Source organism: Nothobranchius furzeri, chromosome 13 (assembly GCF_043380555.1).
Source record: "Nothobranchius furzeri strain GRZ-AD chromosome 13, NfurGRZ-RIMD1, whole genome shotgun sequence".
Taxonomy (NCBI): domain Eukaryota; kingdom Metazoa; phylum Chordata; class Actinopteri; order Cyprinodontiformes; family Nothobranchiidae; genus Nothobranchius; species Nothobranchius furzeri.
In genome coordinates, this window is record NC_091753.1 from 38721214 (window position 1) to 38737429 (window position 16216).

General features: G+C 41.6%; 1 protein-coding gene across 4 annotated transcripts in view; it reads right to left on the reverse strand.

Moving 5' to 3' along the window:
• Positions 1-16216, reverse strand: part of grik4 (glutamate receptor, ionotropic, kainate 4) — a 352270-nt gene that overhangs the window by 266066 nt on the left and 69988 nt on the right. For all 4 annotated transcript variants that reach the window (XR_011516047.1, XR_011516045.1, XR_011516046.1 and 1 more), the window contains exon 2: positions 9320-9516. The gene's annotated coding sequence lies outside the window, so the exon portion shown is untranslated. The remainder of the gene's footprint in view (positions 1-9319; positions 9517-16216) is intronic.

Here is a 16216-nt window from a genome sequence, read left to right on the forward strand (position 1 = left end):
CTAAATTAAACAAATCAGTTGTGTTCATGAATTAAATGCAGAAAACATGCTGAAGCCAGACAGCAGTGTCAGGTACATCAGTCCCAGCAGACCGGACATGAAAATGTGATCTTGCAAGTCCAATATCCTGACCACAGCGGGCGATAGGGGCTGAGTGGCCTTTCCTTAACCCTGTAAAGGGTCATTTTAGTACAAAGTGGCTCAAGAAAATGATTTAAAAATATGAAAAAGTTTCTAATTGTCCCTTTAAAGAGTAACTAAACCCCCCCCCCCCCGCGCCAAAAAAAAAGTTTTGCTTATAAACTGTATAATTGGGTATTTACAAATGCAATATTTCTGTTTCTGTGCATTTTTGACACGTATGTGTAAACGTAATTAAATCTAATCTAGGTCTAAAAATGTCTTAGTGCTGCCCCCTGAGGTAGAACAGCGGCTACTGCATTTTAAAATTGTGATTGACTGGTGCTGGAACAATTTCACGTCATCGGTACAGTCTCCTCCCACTCCCCCTCCCTCCCAGGATGGAAATCCCCCACACTTGGCCATGCCACTCCATGCCTCCTGGCAACGCCCACTTTCATAGCATTTTTCAAATCTTGACTAGGGGTTGAGTTACATTTTCTGATGGTGTGCAGTCCCTCTTTAAGGAAGTTCATACAACATAACATTTAGCAAACACAGAGCATAGTCGTCGCCTCAAGAGAGAAAAACTGTAATTTGAATATATTTTAAAACGAATGGCATAGGGAGTGAAATAGACATGTGTAATGTGTGCAAACTGGGCATTTAACAAAGTGAAAAAGATAGTGCCATGCATTCAACACTACAATTCTGATGTGCCACCTTAAGAAAACCTAACCCTGCTCAGTTGGCTGCAACAATTCGGATAAGCCAGCCGACACAACTAAAAGATGCATTAAGAAAAATAAATAATATCCAGACAGCAAAAATGTCAAAATAGCAGTATATTTATCACACTGATGAGTGTCTGTGGTTGCAACATCGAGTTTTGAAGTCTCCTTGAATTGCGGTATGATCTGCTTTCTCTTCCTACCTTTACACTCACAGCAGCTCTACAGGTGTTTTGTAGAAAAGAGTGACCCTGTTGTTCGAAACAGACGTACACTAAGTAAACGACTGAAAATATGAGGGAAAAGGCTACTTTTACATATATTCGTAATATTAACACATATCTTATTCATGTACTTCCTAAACGAGTGATGTTTTATGGTAGATAAACTAAAGAAATGACATAACCCTAACCCATCTGATTAGGACCCTTTATCGGCAGATTCCTAAATTAAATGACTCGGAATCGGAAGCAAAAAACGTGATCAAAACATTCCTAGTTTCAGACATTAAATGTATCAAGAACTTAACTCTAAATTTGTATTTCAATAAAAAGTGTATATAAACATGTCGACAAAAAAAGAAAAGCTAATTTAACAGTCGTGGTCTGTCAGTCAACGTTTCTCAGTTGCTCCCAATCTAATTTAGTTAGCGCTTCACCTTGTGAGATTATTGCTCCTCAGCTCTTCTTTGCTGCCTTTCACACATATATTAAAGCAGCCCTCAGTGTGAAATCTTGTGTTATGTCATGCCCTCTGCCCCTGCTTGTACATCCGTCTTTTCCTCTGATTTAATTTTCCAGTAGAGTTGTCAGACATGAGGGAGAAGCTGGCTAATACATGGTGGAGGGCAATGAACTATTTATATTCGGTCAGTTGGGTCACACATTCACAGCATCTCAACAAACCGGCCCCATAAATATTGAAAGTGCTATTTAAACAGTTCTGACCAAACACGAGTCAAACAAAACTTTCCACACAAATCGGAAAAAAATATGTTTGAAGCAGAAAGATTAGAGCAGAAACTGTGATGAATGCTAGCTCTGAACAACACAGACTGAATAAAGCCGGTGCTTTGCTGCAACAGGCTGATTATGATGGAAATAAACTTATTTTAAGAGCACTTTTGTTTTTAATATAGCAGTCGTTTTAAAAAGAGAATTACAAAACCCTCTGATCCGTTTATAAAACATTTTCAGGCTTTCGTGCCTACATCGGCTCTCTGTTTCTGCTGCTCCATTTCACAGCTTCTCTTCTTTGAACTGAAACTCTCAGTAGAAGAGTGTTTTACCTTTTTGTAACATAATACTCCTCTGCAGATACACAAAAGTGGGATGCAGATGAAACTTCTGATCTTTAAGTCTCAAACTCCCACCAACAGCTTGAGCTCCTTTATCTCTTTCAGATTTGCCCTCGTCTCCATGTTTAAGGTCATTTCCTCTATAAGAAGCTATGAGGTGGTCCTCACACGGACAGAAAAGGCCTGACTTTAACTCTGATCACAGCCAGCTAATCTCAGGGTAAAACCTAACATCAACACAATCACGCAACACGGATGGTACTCGTGTAAAACCTGCTGTGTAGTATTTTTCCACAACACAAACTCACCATTGTGGATCCAGAGTAATAATGAAGCACTGTAATAAATACTGTTCCAATAACAGAAGTAATACTGTTTTGATTATTACTCTATTCAAAAATACATGCAGGATAAACTTTTTAAAAAATCAAATAAATAGATGAAAATATGGCCAATTTCAACCTATCAATGAGCATTTGAGTAACTATTTAAGTAATTATTTTTTATTTGTTTTTTTAACATGGAAAAGTCATCCAAATCCTGTCAGATTATTATTTTATCTGTCAAAATTAAATTTTAGAAATAATTTATATTTCTTTGTTTTCCAAATAATAATGATCTTACAATTAAATTCTTCTAAGATGATAAACAGCCTGCACTTGTATTGCGTCTGTCAGAGTCAGAGGACTCCAAAGCGCTTTACATTACAGTGTTTCATTCATCCATTCACACACACATTCACACACTGGTGGTGATGATCTACCTTGTAGCCACAGCTGCCCTGGGGCCATGCTGACAGAGGTGAGGCTGTCGAGCACAAGCGCCACTGGTCCCAACAACCACCACCAGCAGGTAAGGTGGGTTCAAGCGTCTTGCCCAAAGACACAAAAGCAGAATCCAGCTGGGATTCATCTTAACACTCTCTGTTTACTGGGCAACCCACTTTACCTCCCGAGCTACTGATGCCCTAAGATGCCAGATGGCATTAGGTCTGGATCATTCAGTTCAAGAATCCCAAACAAGTTATTCTTCTCAAGTGCCCGCAGACTCTTTGTATCCGATTGGCTCTGTAATCTGCAGGGCAGCAGAAAAGCATCACCTGGTGTTATCTCTATTTCTCAGGAGCAGCAGGGAGAGGAGGCAGGAAAAAGAAATGACCAAATAGCAGCAAAGACTCGGTACACACACATGCAGACACACACGCATGCCCACATGCATACACACACACACGACGTATTGAGAGATCAAGACTGGGACAGCAGAGATTAGTTTAACATTTCCAACAAGACTCAGCAGGAGGATTTCCACCGAGGCAGCAGAGTGTTGCGAGGGTATCATACACCATCTGCATCATGGACTAACATCTGATGCACATGTGGGCAATGAAACTGAAATTGTCTCCTCAAATCATTTTCGCTGAGCTAAAGTCAGAAAAAAGTCAATTTCTGTTAGTAGATTTCACACGGAGCGGATGCCTTCCAGACATTCAGCATCTTCACAGCAAATTGGAGCCGCTGGTGGGATAGCGTGGTGGCTTTAAAAATATAAACTGTGTGTGTGTGTGTGTGTGTGTGTGTGTGTGTGTGTGTGTGTGTGTATGTGTGTGTGTGTGTGTGTGTGTGTGTGTGTGTGTGTGTGTGTGTGTGTGAATGAGCAGAGGTTTACTGGAGTGTGTGTGACGGTGAAGTCGAAGCCACATGTGGTGAAGAGGTTTTATTTTTGTTTTAGTTACAATATTTGAAAGATTCTTGCTGTCAGATCCACCTCACTACATGATCCATCTTATTACAATAGCAGCAGCATGTGCAAGCTTTAATATTTTCATTTATTTATTAAATAAAACATTTTAAGTCTACCTCCTGAGCGGACGTCGTATGAAGCCCAAAGTGTACCAAAAGACGTTTATATTTGATTCAAGCCTCACTAAAAAATTCTGCTTTGTGATTTTATCCAACAAAAGGCAGCAGGAGCCGCTGCTGTAAAAAACAACCTCTAAATCACAAGTTTCTAGTGTTCCATCTGCACTGCATAGAAACACCAACAGCTCTGATACACAGTTGCCATAGAGACCACTTTGTCACCTTTTTAGCCAAAAACACACCTTTTGTGACTTTTGTGTCATTTTCTCTGATCTCCAGTGAAGCAGAAATGTAAGGAAGGTCAGGCAAGTAGAAAGGCTCTCCTGACAGGAAAGGAGAGCAGAACACCATCGTACGCTGAAATGAGCCCACTTGCTTTTATGCTGTCACAATGTAGGAGAGAAGGTTAAAGGTCAGCAGAATGGTGTCATGTGGAACTCTGGTTTTGCTGACTCTAGTCACAAGTGCCCATTATTCCAAAAGGCAACCAGACATAGATGTTCTTTAGAAGAGCGTTAAAAATCTTTAACACCAATGACAAAATACTGGGAAGCCAAATATTACTTTCTTTTTAACTTTATTGCTCTGAAGATTAACTCATTCACTGCCATTGACGACTAAAGTCGTCATTTTAGATCCAACCGTTCACTGCAAATGACGACTAAGTCGTCATTTGCATTTTTTTTTACTATTTGGGCATCAGAACGAGCCCCCGCGCCGAGAGAACAAACATCTCAGCTCTGAAGCTGATCTTCATCCACATACGTTACACGTCACATGATCAGGAAGTAGAGCATCCATGTGTTAGGAGATCGTTTTGGGCCGTTCCTGTAAAAAAAAGTGAGGCGAGAACCAGAAAAGCATCTGTCGATCTCATTACAACAACGGATTGTGAAATAACGGATAATGCTTGAAACACACGGATTCTTCCTGATGTAAGAGGTCAGTCTCCTCTTTGTTTTGGTTGTTTTGGCGTCAACATCATCCTAGCGCACAACGTTCTGTGACTCTTAAAAAAAACTGTAAAAACGGTGAGAAACGCTGGCAGAGAAGGGCCGATCAGGAAACGGCTGGCAGTGAATGAGTTAAAGATGTTGTTTTCTCATTTATTCAATGCATTTGTAGTGTTTTTTACTGTAAACCGATGCCTGATGAGTCATTTAAAAAAGGCTATGCTGCTCCTGTTTTGAGATGCAGACGTTTGCAGGTGCAGAGGTGGACTGAAAATAGCAGAATTGTTCATTATTATTAATCATAGGCACAAACCTGATTGGCTAATAGAATGTGTTCAGCCATGTTGCAAAGTCACTATTACCAACACACTCTCCGTTCTCTCGTCTCGCTGCAAACATAAAAAAAAGCCAGCCTGTGGGTGGGCATGAGCCAAGATAGGTGAAGCCATGAATGCAAATTAACAGTGTGATCACACAGTGTGAACATTTTCAAATCCTAGCATTTCACCATCTATTTTCTATCAGAAGCTAAAGCAGGAGATGGGTGTAGGAGACTGTTTTCATGTTCAGCCTGTGTGAAAAGCTCAGAGTGACCGATTTTAAACAGAAATAATCTTTTTAAAATGGTTTGTCAGTCAACCACACCTTTAATTTTGACACTGAATCATTATTTACATGAAAGCATTTTATAGATTACAAAGCCACCAATACTTTTCAACAACTGGACATCATTTTGTTCATTTTCAACAACTATTCGTTGGATATGTCCAGAGATTAAAGGTGTGACGTCCAGCAATGGTCAGTCTTTACCTACAGATTGACCTAAATGCCACCAGTCATCTGCAGACACAACTTCCATTCTCTAAAGTGGATTTTACATCCTAGCTTCCTACAAACACAGAAGGATACTGCAGCCTTGTTGACATTTCAGGAGGAACAAGATGTCATGCTGTGTTCCCAAACAAAGCATTCTTTTGATAACACCGCAGAATTGCTCACTCTCTGAATAAAGTGACTATTTTCAGCTCATATGAGTTAATCAATCAATCATGAAATGAGCAAATGTTATATGAATAATAATAATGTCTTGATTAATCTGTGCTTGAATTACTGAAGTTTGAAATGAATGTTATTATTACATTGAAAGATTTATATATATGATGATCAGTAATGTTTGATATGGCAAGTGAATCATTATCTACACTCTGACACAAGGTTCATTAGAGATAAATTAAAGGGACTTCACGGAGTTTTGAATTTTTATGCTCGCGATTGCCCCCTCAGGCCAAAAGCGTAACGGCAGCTTCAATAGTAGGCTCGTGCACGAGGCGCGCATGCTGCACGTGCACACTCCTTAACGGAAATAACAGCTGAGACAGTCCTGTGTGTGTGTGTGTGTGTGTGTGTGTGTGTGTGTGTGTGTGTGTGTGTGTGTGTGTGTGTGTGCGTGCGTGCATGTGTGTGTGTGTGTGTGTGTGTGTGTGTGTGTGTGTTTGGCCCAGAGGACAGAGGACAGGAGAATGCGCACCTATTTAATTAAATACTTTGGTTCTGTACTTTTCTCTTCAGCACAGCCGACAAAGGTTTATGATGGGTCATGGGAAAAATTGTGCCAAAATGAAAGTTGAACCCACATCTTTTTTTATCTGTGAATTCAATGCCTTTGGCGAGTCTCAAATAAAAATGTGGGCATCTTACTGTAAAAAAATATACCATTAATATAAAAAAAACTCTAAATAAACTATATTCACATCTAGAATTGAACTCAGGTCTCCTGCAGGAGAGTCCAACATCTTACTAGGTGAGCTAAAGCACCATTGACATAATTTGTATCTGTAATATTTATATCCTTGATGACAGCTGAAACAACCTTCAAAGAACGGTTCGGAGCGAAAATGGCTATTTTGTTGCTAATTTGCAGGAAATATCTAGAAGAAAGTAGCTATGGGTCCTCAGAAATGTAGCTAGGTTCATCACTAGGCATTAGGAACAGAGACAAAGTCGCTGAGTTGGCACTACCTCTCTCTCTGCTGCTAAAGCTACTGATAGCAAATGCTACTGGCGGTGCCTGAGCGTGAACGCGCATGAAGCATCCTGCTCGACCCGAGCAGCTTTCTTTTTCTGTGATTTTACAGAAAAACAGGCAATCACAGTAAAAATGCCAGGGCTCATTCTACAGGACCAGGGCATTGCAGGAGAATGTATGAAGAAGAAATTTATTATTTCTATATATGTTTTGGCTGTCAAACTTCCATAATGCCCCTTTAAAGTTAAGTCAAACGTCATGACACATAGATAATTTCTTAGCCTCAAACCGAGCATCCTGTATCTGAAAGAAGGCGTGATGTTCTGAGGTTTGCTTGTTAACACCCCTTAACATGGCATGTCCTGGTTGGCCAAGAAATCATAATATGAGAATATTAAAACAGAGCTCACTTGGTGAGTCAGTTCTAGAGAAAGCTACGGACAGGCCATGTGGAGCAAACCCTCTTTAACCCAGAGCATTTTTGATAAGCTGTCAAAAACCCTGCTACACGCTGAAGCTGACACAGCAAACAGTTCCTGCAAAACAAAGCTGATACAGTTCAGACTCCTTAAGAGTCCTTCTAGATGCAAACTAGTTCCAGCCTGTGTGCCTGGAGACATCTCTGGACTGGAGAAGTCGGTACTGCGGTGAGTCTACTGGACCTGGGTGCCCATAGGTCATCCGACCTTCCTGACCTCCAGACCCACGAATAGGGTCTCCAAAAAGGGTGAGGTAGAACACAGTATGATTGCGTCTGATGCCATTTTGATAAGAACCAACTTCATAGTTTAATGCAAACCAAATTCATTTTCACACCCAGAACTCAGTTCTTCTAGATACAAGGTTCTGATGAACACAGATCATTAAATCACCATACATCACATCCCATCCTCTTAGATTCATGCATCACAGTAGCCTTGGTTAACTTGTCGTGTTTTTATTTGTTTAGAAAATACATTTCTTATCTTTTATAAACCTGACTCTGTCTGAATTGAGACGAAGTGTGTGTTTGGTCCCTGAAAAAAGCAAAGAATCCTAGAATCATCTGATTAAACAACCAAAGACCACGCAGGTTGATATTCTATATTTATATAGAATATCACAGCTTATTGGTCATAAGTAAAGGTAATATATTAAGCTTAATCAGTTTAAAGACTGAAGGCAGAGAGGAAAATTATCTCAGCCTGACCCAAACAAAGTCTTGTTATCTGAATCTGATGCCATAACAGCCTTGAGAGGCTGGCAACAAACCCCCACGAAGGAATGCAGACAGATGCAGACAGATGCTGTGAAAACCCGACACCCCCCCCCCCCCCCCCCACCCCCCAGGACTTGTGCCTGGCGAAGTCATCAACCTGCAGGAGTCAATGTGCTCTGCGCTTCTCCCAAGATCTCCCTTCCACCTGTGACTGTACAGTGGCTGAGCGCCGTAGATGGCTGCTCTCGCTGGGGGAAACAGGATCCCAGCCCCCCCCCCCCCCCCCCCCCCCCCCCCCGCTGCCTTCCTATTAGAGTATCATATTGTATTGTCTGGTTGATTGCATATCTGTTTGAGGTGTTTTTTTGAGAGCAAAGCTGCCCTCCTGGTGGGAGGGTAGCTGTAAAGTGCCTTTTTTCCCCTCCTCCTGAATCAATCCCTCATGTTACCCTCTTATCTCTATTAAGGTAGCGCGACTCAGGGTTGCGAATGACCAGTCACCAATTCTTGTCATGTGTCTTGCCCATGTATGTCTGACCTCTGAATTGTGTGTACTGAAACTCTAATTTCCCTCTGGGATTAATAAAGTATCTTTGATTTGATTGATTAAAAGCAACAACATTTACCCTCTACAAAAGGTAAAACTACACACTGTCACTTTAAATAAGGTAAAGAAACCAAAAACACTCTAGCTGCCAGTTAAAGGGTTAAATGTCAGCTTCAAAACTGTGTGCTCAGCTCAAACAGTGAAGAAAACTACTCAGTACTTAGTCTATAAATGATGAAACAAAGCATGAAAAGAGCAGGAGAAAATTTCTAAACAAAACAGACAGAAGCTGATCCAGGAAGTAACACAAGCTGACGCCTGCTGCTATTGACTTTACCCCAGCCTAATCTGGACCCATATCTATGTGAGAAAAATCAAGATCCGATGAGTTTAAACAATACGTGTTGTTGTCATGCAACAAACTATCGGTTTAACACCCAAAATTTTACATGAGTTGGCAACACCTCAGCTTTACACACACATTATTAACACATTATTATTCCACATTTTCTCCGTCTCCTTTGCTCTCTCCGTGCAATCAGTGGACAGAACATAACAGGCTGCTGATTACTAAACATTTTCTCCTACCTTTGATCTCCTGAGGTGTGGGGTTTTAATCCATCTTGCAGCGCAGCAGGCTGTCTGATCCTGGTGGTTGCGGTCGTCACTTAGTTTCTCGTCATCTCACATTAACATATAGTGTGTGCCGCTAGCTCTCACACTGATGTGTGTGTGTGTACGCTCACAGGAGACTCTGTGGGTTGAGATACTTCACACATGGAAATCTGCAAACAAAAAAAGAAAAGCAAAAAATGTGAGTCAAAACACAGTAATTATGAATTTTAGTTATTTTAATCATCCATTTAGTCACAGCAAAAAGTTAAAGTCACATTTATTCATTTTAGATGATTTCTGAGGCATTTGAAAGCCTTTATTTGCTATTTCAGTAGAAACCCGTCATCCTGCTACTGCGGCTCTGGTCCTGATGCTGAGGATGATGTTTATCCAACACTAAGCCGATTCAGAATCCGTCTCATAAACTGCTTTTGTTGAAGTTCACAGGAATATTTTGCTGATGGTTTTGTTTTACTGCATGTCCCTTACTCAGCTGGAAGTTCTTCCTCTTCAACTTCCTCATCCAGCATCATTTACACAGTTTCTTATTTGAGGAGTTTTTCTAACTCATCAGCATTCAAAACAAGACTGCAGATAATATTACGAGACAAGTTCTTTGGTAAATGAGAAAGTAAATGTCACTTACAAGATGAGCATTAATCTTGTGTCACTGCATTTTAATGGCACCCTCACTCAGGGGAGGATTAAACTTCTCCCTGAAGATCAACCTAATCAGTTAGCACCGTGGTCAAACTGCTGTCCTACATCTCAACAGATGCACAACCTACCATGCCATCAACCTGAGCACTAATGAACAGTTCTACACACATCCACCATCTTTACCTTCTCTCTAAATTCATGAAATCATCTCTTCAAGTGCAAATTTGTAACTCACTCTCAGCTCTCGGCACGAGGGAGCGATTCAATCCAGGCTTTGATCAGTGTGTGAATCACTCAACCATTAGATTGTAAAAGTATGAGCACCTCTCATCTGAAGAACCTTAAACTCTTTTCACTGAAACACTTCTTCGTCTTCGTCTTCGTCTTCGTCTTCCTCCGCTTATCCGGGTCCGGGTCGCGGGGGCAGCATCCCAATTAGGGAGCTCCAGGCCGTCCTCTCCCCGGCCTTGTCCACCAGCTCCTCCGGCAGGACCCCAAGGCGTTCCTGGACCAGATCGGAGATGTAACCTCTCCAACGTGTCCTGGGTCAACCCGGGGGCCTTCTGCCGGCAGGACATGCCCGAAACACCTCCCCGGGGAGGCGTCCAGGAGGCATCCTGACCAGATGCCCAAACCACCTCAACTGGCTCCTTTCGATCCGGAGGAGCAGCGGTTCTACTCCGAGTCCCTCCCGAATGTCCGAGCTCCTCACCCTATCTCTAAGGCTGAGCCCGGCCACCCTACGGAGGAAACTCATTTCGGCCGCTTGTATCCGGGATCTCGTTCTTTCGGTCATTACCCAAAGCTCATGACCATAGGTGAGGATTGGGACGTAGATCGACCGGTAAATCGAGAGCCTGGCTTTCTGGCTCAGCTCCCTCTTCCCCACGACAGATCGGCTCAGCGTCCGCATCACTGCAGACGCCGAACCAATCCGCCTGTCGATCTCCCGATCCCTCCTACCCTCACTCGTGAACAAGACCCTGAGATACTTAAACTCCTCCACTTGAGGTAGGACCTCTCCCCCGACCCGGAGTCGGCAAGCCACCCTTTTCCGGTAGAGAACCATGGTCTCAGATTTGGAGGTGCTGATCCTCATCCCAGCCGCTTCACATTCGGCCGCGAACCTACCCAGCAAGAGCTGAAGGTCAGAGCTGGATGAAGCTAGGAGGACCACATCATCCGCAAAAAGCAGAGACGAGATTCTCCTGCCACCAAACTCGACACACTCCACACCACGGCTGCGTCTAGAAATTCTGTCCATAAAAGTGATGAACAGAACCGGTGACAAAGGGCAGCCCTGGTGGAGTCCAACCCTCACTGGGAACAGGTCCGACTTACTACCGGCTATGCGGACCAAACTCACGCTCCTCTGGTAAAGGGACTGAATGGCCCTTAACAGAAAGCCACCCACCCCATACTCCTGGAGCGTCCCCCACAGGGTGCCCCTGGGGACACGGTCATAAGCCTTCTCCAAATCCACAAAGCACATGTGGATTGGTTGGGCAAACTCCCATGCCCCCTCCATCACCCTTGCAAGGGTATAGAGCTGGTCCACAGTTCCACGGCCAGGACGAAAACCACATTGCTCCTCCTCAATCTGAGATTCAACTATCGATCGGACCCTCCTCTCCAGTACCTTGGCGTAGACCTTTCCAGGGAGGCTGAGGAGTGTGATCCCCCTATAGTTGGAACACACCCTCAGGTCACCCTTCTTAAAGATGGGGACCACCACCCCGGTCTGCCACTCCCTAGGAAAAATCAGGTAGATTTGATCAATACCTGTTGAGATGTACAGTGAATATTCAGAGGCCTGGTGATGGACCAGAAACCTGACCAGTGCTGGAGACGGGAACTGACTCCCTGCAACTCTCGACAACATTCAAAGGAAAAGAAAATGGGTGGATTAATGAGGGAACAAAGCTACTAAGTCATTGAGCTGAGATATTTGGTTATAATTTGGAAATAGTTCTTGTTAAACGATTTACAAAAAAAGTAACCAAGTGTGAATTCAAGATAGAAAGCCAGTACATGGATGCCGTTGTACATTTAAACAGTTGGTAGAAAAGAGTCATCATTTATTTCTGTGTTTTCTCTGATTTTACCAATACATGAATACAGTCGACGTTCCCTCAGATCTTTCTAAGTATGATTTTCAACAGATTATAGCGACTTTGTTCATTCAAGCATCTTCAGATGGATACTGAACTCAGCAGGTGATCCGAGCAAAGTGGTCGAGTTCGCCCAGAGGAAGCTTTTAAAAAGTATCACAGAAAGAATAAATTTGTGCAATTTTTTCTCCTTATAGATGTGTGAGGAACAAAAAAGAAGCTGCTAAGTAAAACCACAACCTCCTGCTGTAGGATGTAAGCCTAGACGGCAACTATGAATATAAATATAATGAAAAAATATATATTTTAAGTTCTTTGCACAATTTTTTAGTAAAAGGGATGTATTTAGAAATTCTATATGTACTGCTGGATGAAGACTATGTATTGCTGACACAGTCAACCATTATGTAATCCAAACATTCACTACAGACTGAAAAGTGGTGACAAGTAAATTCATAATCATTTAGGTGTGAGAAAAAAGCTAGACGTGGCGTTTGTGTCTTTTTCTGCATGTGTATTCTGTGTAAAGCTTTAAATGCAAATCAAAGGTTTTTACTGAACTCTGCATCTCATTAATAAAAAAATTAAGTCTTCCAATTGAAGTGGATTAATTTCTTAAATGCAGATTGTGAAAAAAAAACTTTTTCCACAATTAGTTTACTAAAAAATCAAATGGAGTTCACATTTTCTTAGTTGGCTTAGAAAAATGAATAAAGGTGAATCTAGTAAAATTTAACATTATAAAGTATTAAGCTGTGTTTTGCTGGAATTACCTTCTTGTGCTCAAGTACAAAGATGATTGAATTCTGAATGTTTTTCTTAAGAGTTAATGAAAAGTAATAAACACATCACTAATTGTCATCAGAAAAGAGAAAGGTTATTTCTGAGCTGATGTCAGGAGATTTTAGGAAGATTTTTTACCTTTCAGCTGAAACTTTCTCCAAAAATGACACATTTATTTAAAACAAAATCCAACCTTGTTTATTTATCCTTCCCTCCATCAATTTTCATATATGTTTATCCAGAGTCAGGTCTCGGGAGCAGCAACCTAAGCTGAGAGGCCCGGACTGCAGGCCAGTTCCTCTGGGGTAGGGGTCGGCAACCCGAGGCTCTGGAGCCGCATGCGGCTCCTCCATCCATCTGATGCGGCTCTCTGTGTTTGTAAAATAATGAATGGATATTTAACTGAAAAGCTTTATATTTTACTGCATTAATTTTATATCTGTATGCCAATTCTAAATGTAAAGATTGTCTGCGTAAACCTGAACAGTTCCAACCCGGTCTTACTGTGAGACCGGGTTGATGGGTCACGCTTGTGCGTAATCATATAGGCGCTTTCTGAGCTGAAGACGATGAGAGATTCTGGGACTCTCCTTAGACAGGCTCATGGATGTGTCGCCACATTGGAGACAGGAACAAGCACTTTTCAGACAAAGTTTCATAATCAGGGAACATTTTCTAAGTGACAAGTCTCTCTGAGAGACAGGGTTTGGAAAACGCTCGCTTCAGTGGGAGGAATCTACCTGCATGCGCTCTGGTTCTGCAACGCGCTCCAAGCCCCTCTCCACATCTTCAGCTCGCTGTGCACCTTACGTACACGCTGACAGTGAGCTGCACTGAGCAGTGTCCAGCTCAGATGTTCAGAAGGAAATCTTTTCTTGAGTGATTTAGCTACATCTGTGATTGTGCATAGCGAATAAAGTGTCAGTTCGTCTGCATGCGTCGGGTAATTCTTTCTATTCTTTCTCCATCAAAATAAACGGTCAAATATGGGAACTATCCGGTCAACACAAGCCCTGCTTTTAACTGTTCTGTTTTCTTGTGAAAATTGTTGCAAAGAAATATAATTTAACTTGATTAACACTGGAACCAGGCGCACTGCGCCGGTGTTGTGCCATAAATCGACTGGCTGCCAAAAAATGATTAGCCACCGCGGGATCGCGCACGGTTAGGGTAATTGCATTTCTAGACGACATTCCCCAGGATTTCGCCTTAAAACTCAGCATATCTAGCAATATGGACATTGAGAAAGCAGAGATAACCTCGTCCGGTATTTAAATAGATGTTCATCGCGGATATTAGTTTTTTCCAGTTCGGAAGTTGTTTTTAAGTGTTGCTATTTGTCTTAAACGTTCACAATGAGGATATATTAATCCTTTTTGCAATATTTGCGATTGAAAGATGGTTTGTGGTAAGAACTGGCTCTCTTTATGTTACAGCCTTGATACTAAAAAAATAAATAAACAATGTAAAATGGCACCCTGTATTGAATGTAAACGTTGTATAAATGGAAATAAACAATTCTCCAGCGATTTGATTTTTCCCCCCTTCCTTTCTTTAGTCCACTTGACATGGAGCCACAGTTAACTAGTTTGGGGCACATTTTTACTTGAAAAATAGTATTTAAACTGATCAAGCTTTGGCTTTATAATGACACTGTGTAGGTTACTATCTATAAATTACTTTGCTCTGTTTAAAAGTAACAAGATAAAAGCACTTCAGCACATAAAATTAAGATTGTCACTTGCCAAATAGTGACTACACCCTCCTGTTTACCTATAAGAAATGCCTCAAAATATCTTTAAATTATTTTTTGATGATTTAATTGTAGACAACAAAAATGGCATTTTACTTGCCAAAAAGTGATTGAATCGCTCAGTTTATCATGGAGCCTAAAATTGACCAATTAAGGGTTTTATGTATTATCTGTTGATGTTATTGTACTCATACTGTCTACTGTATCATCATAAACACCTCAACACGGCAAAAAATGATCAATTCCCTTGCCAAAAAATTATCACAGTGTCGTGGTCATGTGTAAAGGGTTAAATTTACCAGATCCATCATGTCCTCACTTGTAAACAAGACCCAAGTCACTTAAACTCCTCCACTTGAGGCACGACCTCATCCCTGACCTGGAGAAGCCATTCTACCCTTTTCTGATTCAACTGAACTTTGTTCATTTACAAAAATGTAAGTCCAGTGGTTGTATGTCAGTTAGCGTCAGATCCGGTCTTTCAGCCTTGTGCTGCTGATTCTAACAGTGACCTCTGTTTTTTTTCAGATGCATGAAGAGCTAAACCATTTTGTCAACGAGTAGCATGACCTGGACCTGTACGCTCTCCACAGGACATGGCAGAAAGCTGCCCAGGCAGACTGCAGGAGACAAATAAACCTTTTAGCTGTCGTCACACCGCTGTTGATACAATCATGTCTCACCAACCTGCTTCACCTCTCAGGTGGAAAGGAGAAACTTACTACAGCAAGAAAAATATGGAGAAACGAATCTTCTATATCTGCATCACAAACACACGCATTGGTAAACATGTGAGATGGAATGCAGATGAGTGAACAGATTTACTAAACAAAAGCCAGTAATCTTTTTGTTTGCCCATGCAGCTGCAGGAAAGCTGCATTGTCACAAACAAATCTGAGATGCTTTATAGAAACAACTAAGAAACAAACTAGAAAAGCAGGTTTTACATGGAGACTAAAACAATAAAAAATGTATGAATAAAAAGCTGAAAACAAGACTAGAAACTGGTGGCATTGAATCTAAAGGCTGAGGCGTTTTTTTAATCAAAGTAGCAAAATGGAGAATGTTCTCTGATGTTGTCCTGATTGCAGGAATGTGACCAATCACTGGAGGATGTTACTGAAGAAAGATCAAATGATGCAGATGCATTAAAGCACATGCACACACACACACACACACACACACACACGAACAACCACACACACACACACACACACACACACACACACACACACACACACACACACACACGAAACAACTTAAAAACAACAAAGCAAGAGGCTTTTAGGACACTTATTTCATGCTTGTCATTGTTTCTGATTAATAGTTCAGTGAAAGCCGTTTTGGATGACAAGCTTCGTCTCTGCAGACTCTGTAATGACTTGTGATCATAAAGGACCTTTCAATAAATGGACTGACCAATCAGAGTGTCAGGTTCCAGACTTGATGGACCGTCCGTGTAAAGAAAAGGTGACAAAACATTAAACGGATGGCTGGGTGAGGAATGTCAGCGTGTGGGGGAGAGGACGGCATGAAGATGCTGAAGTTTGAGACTGATGGACT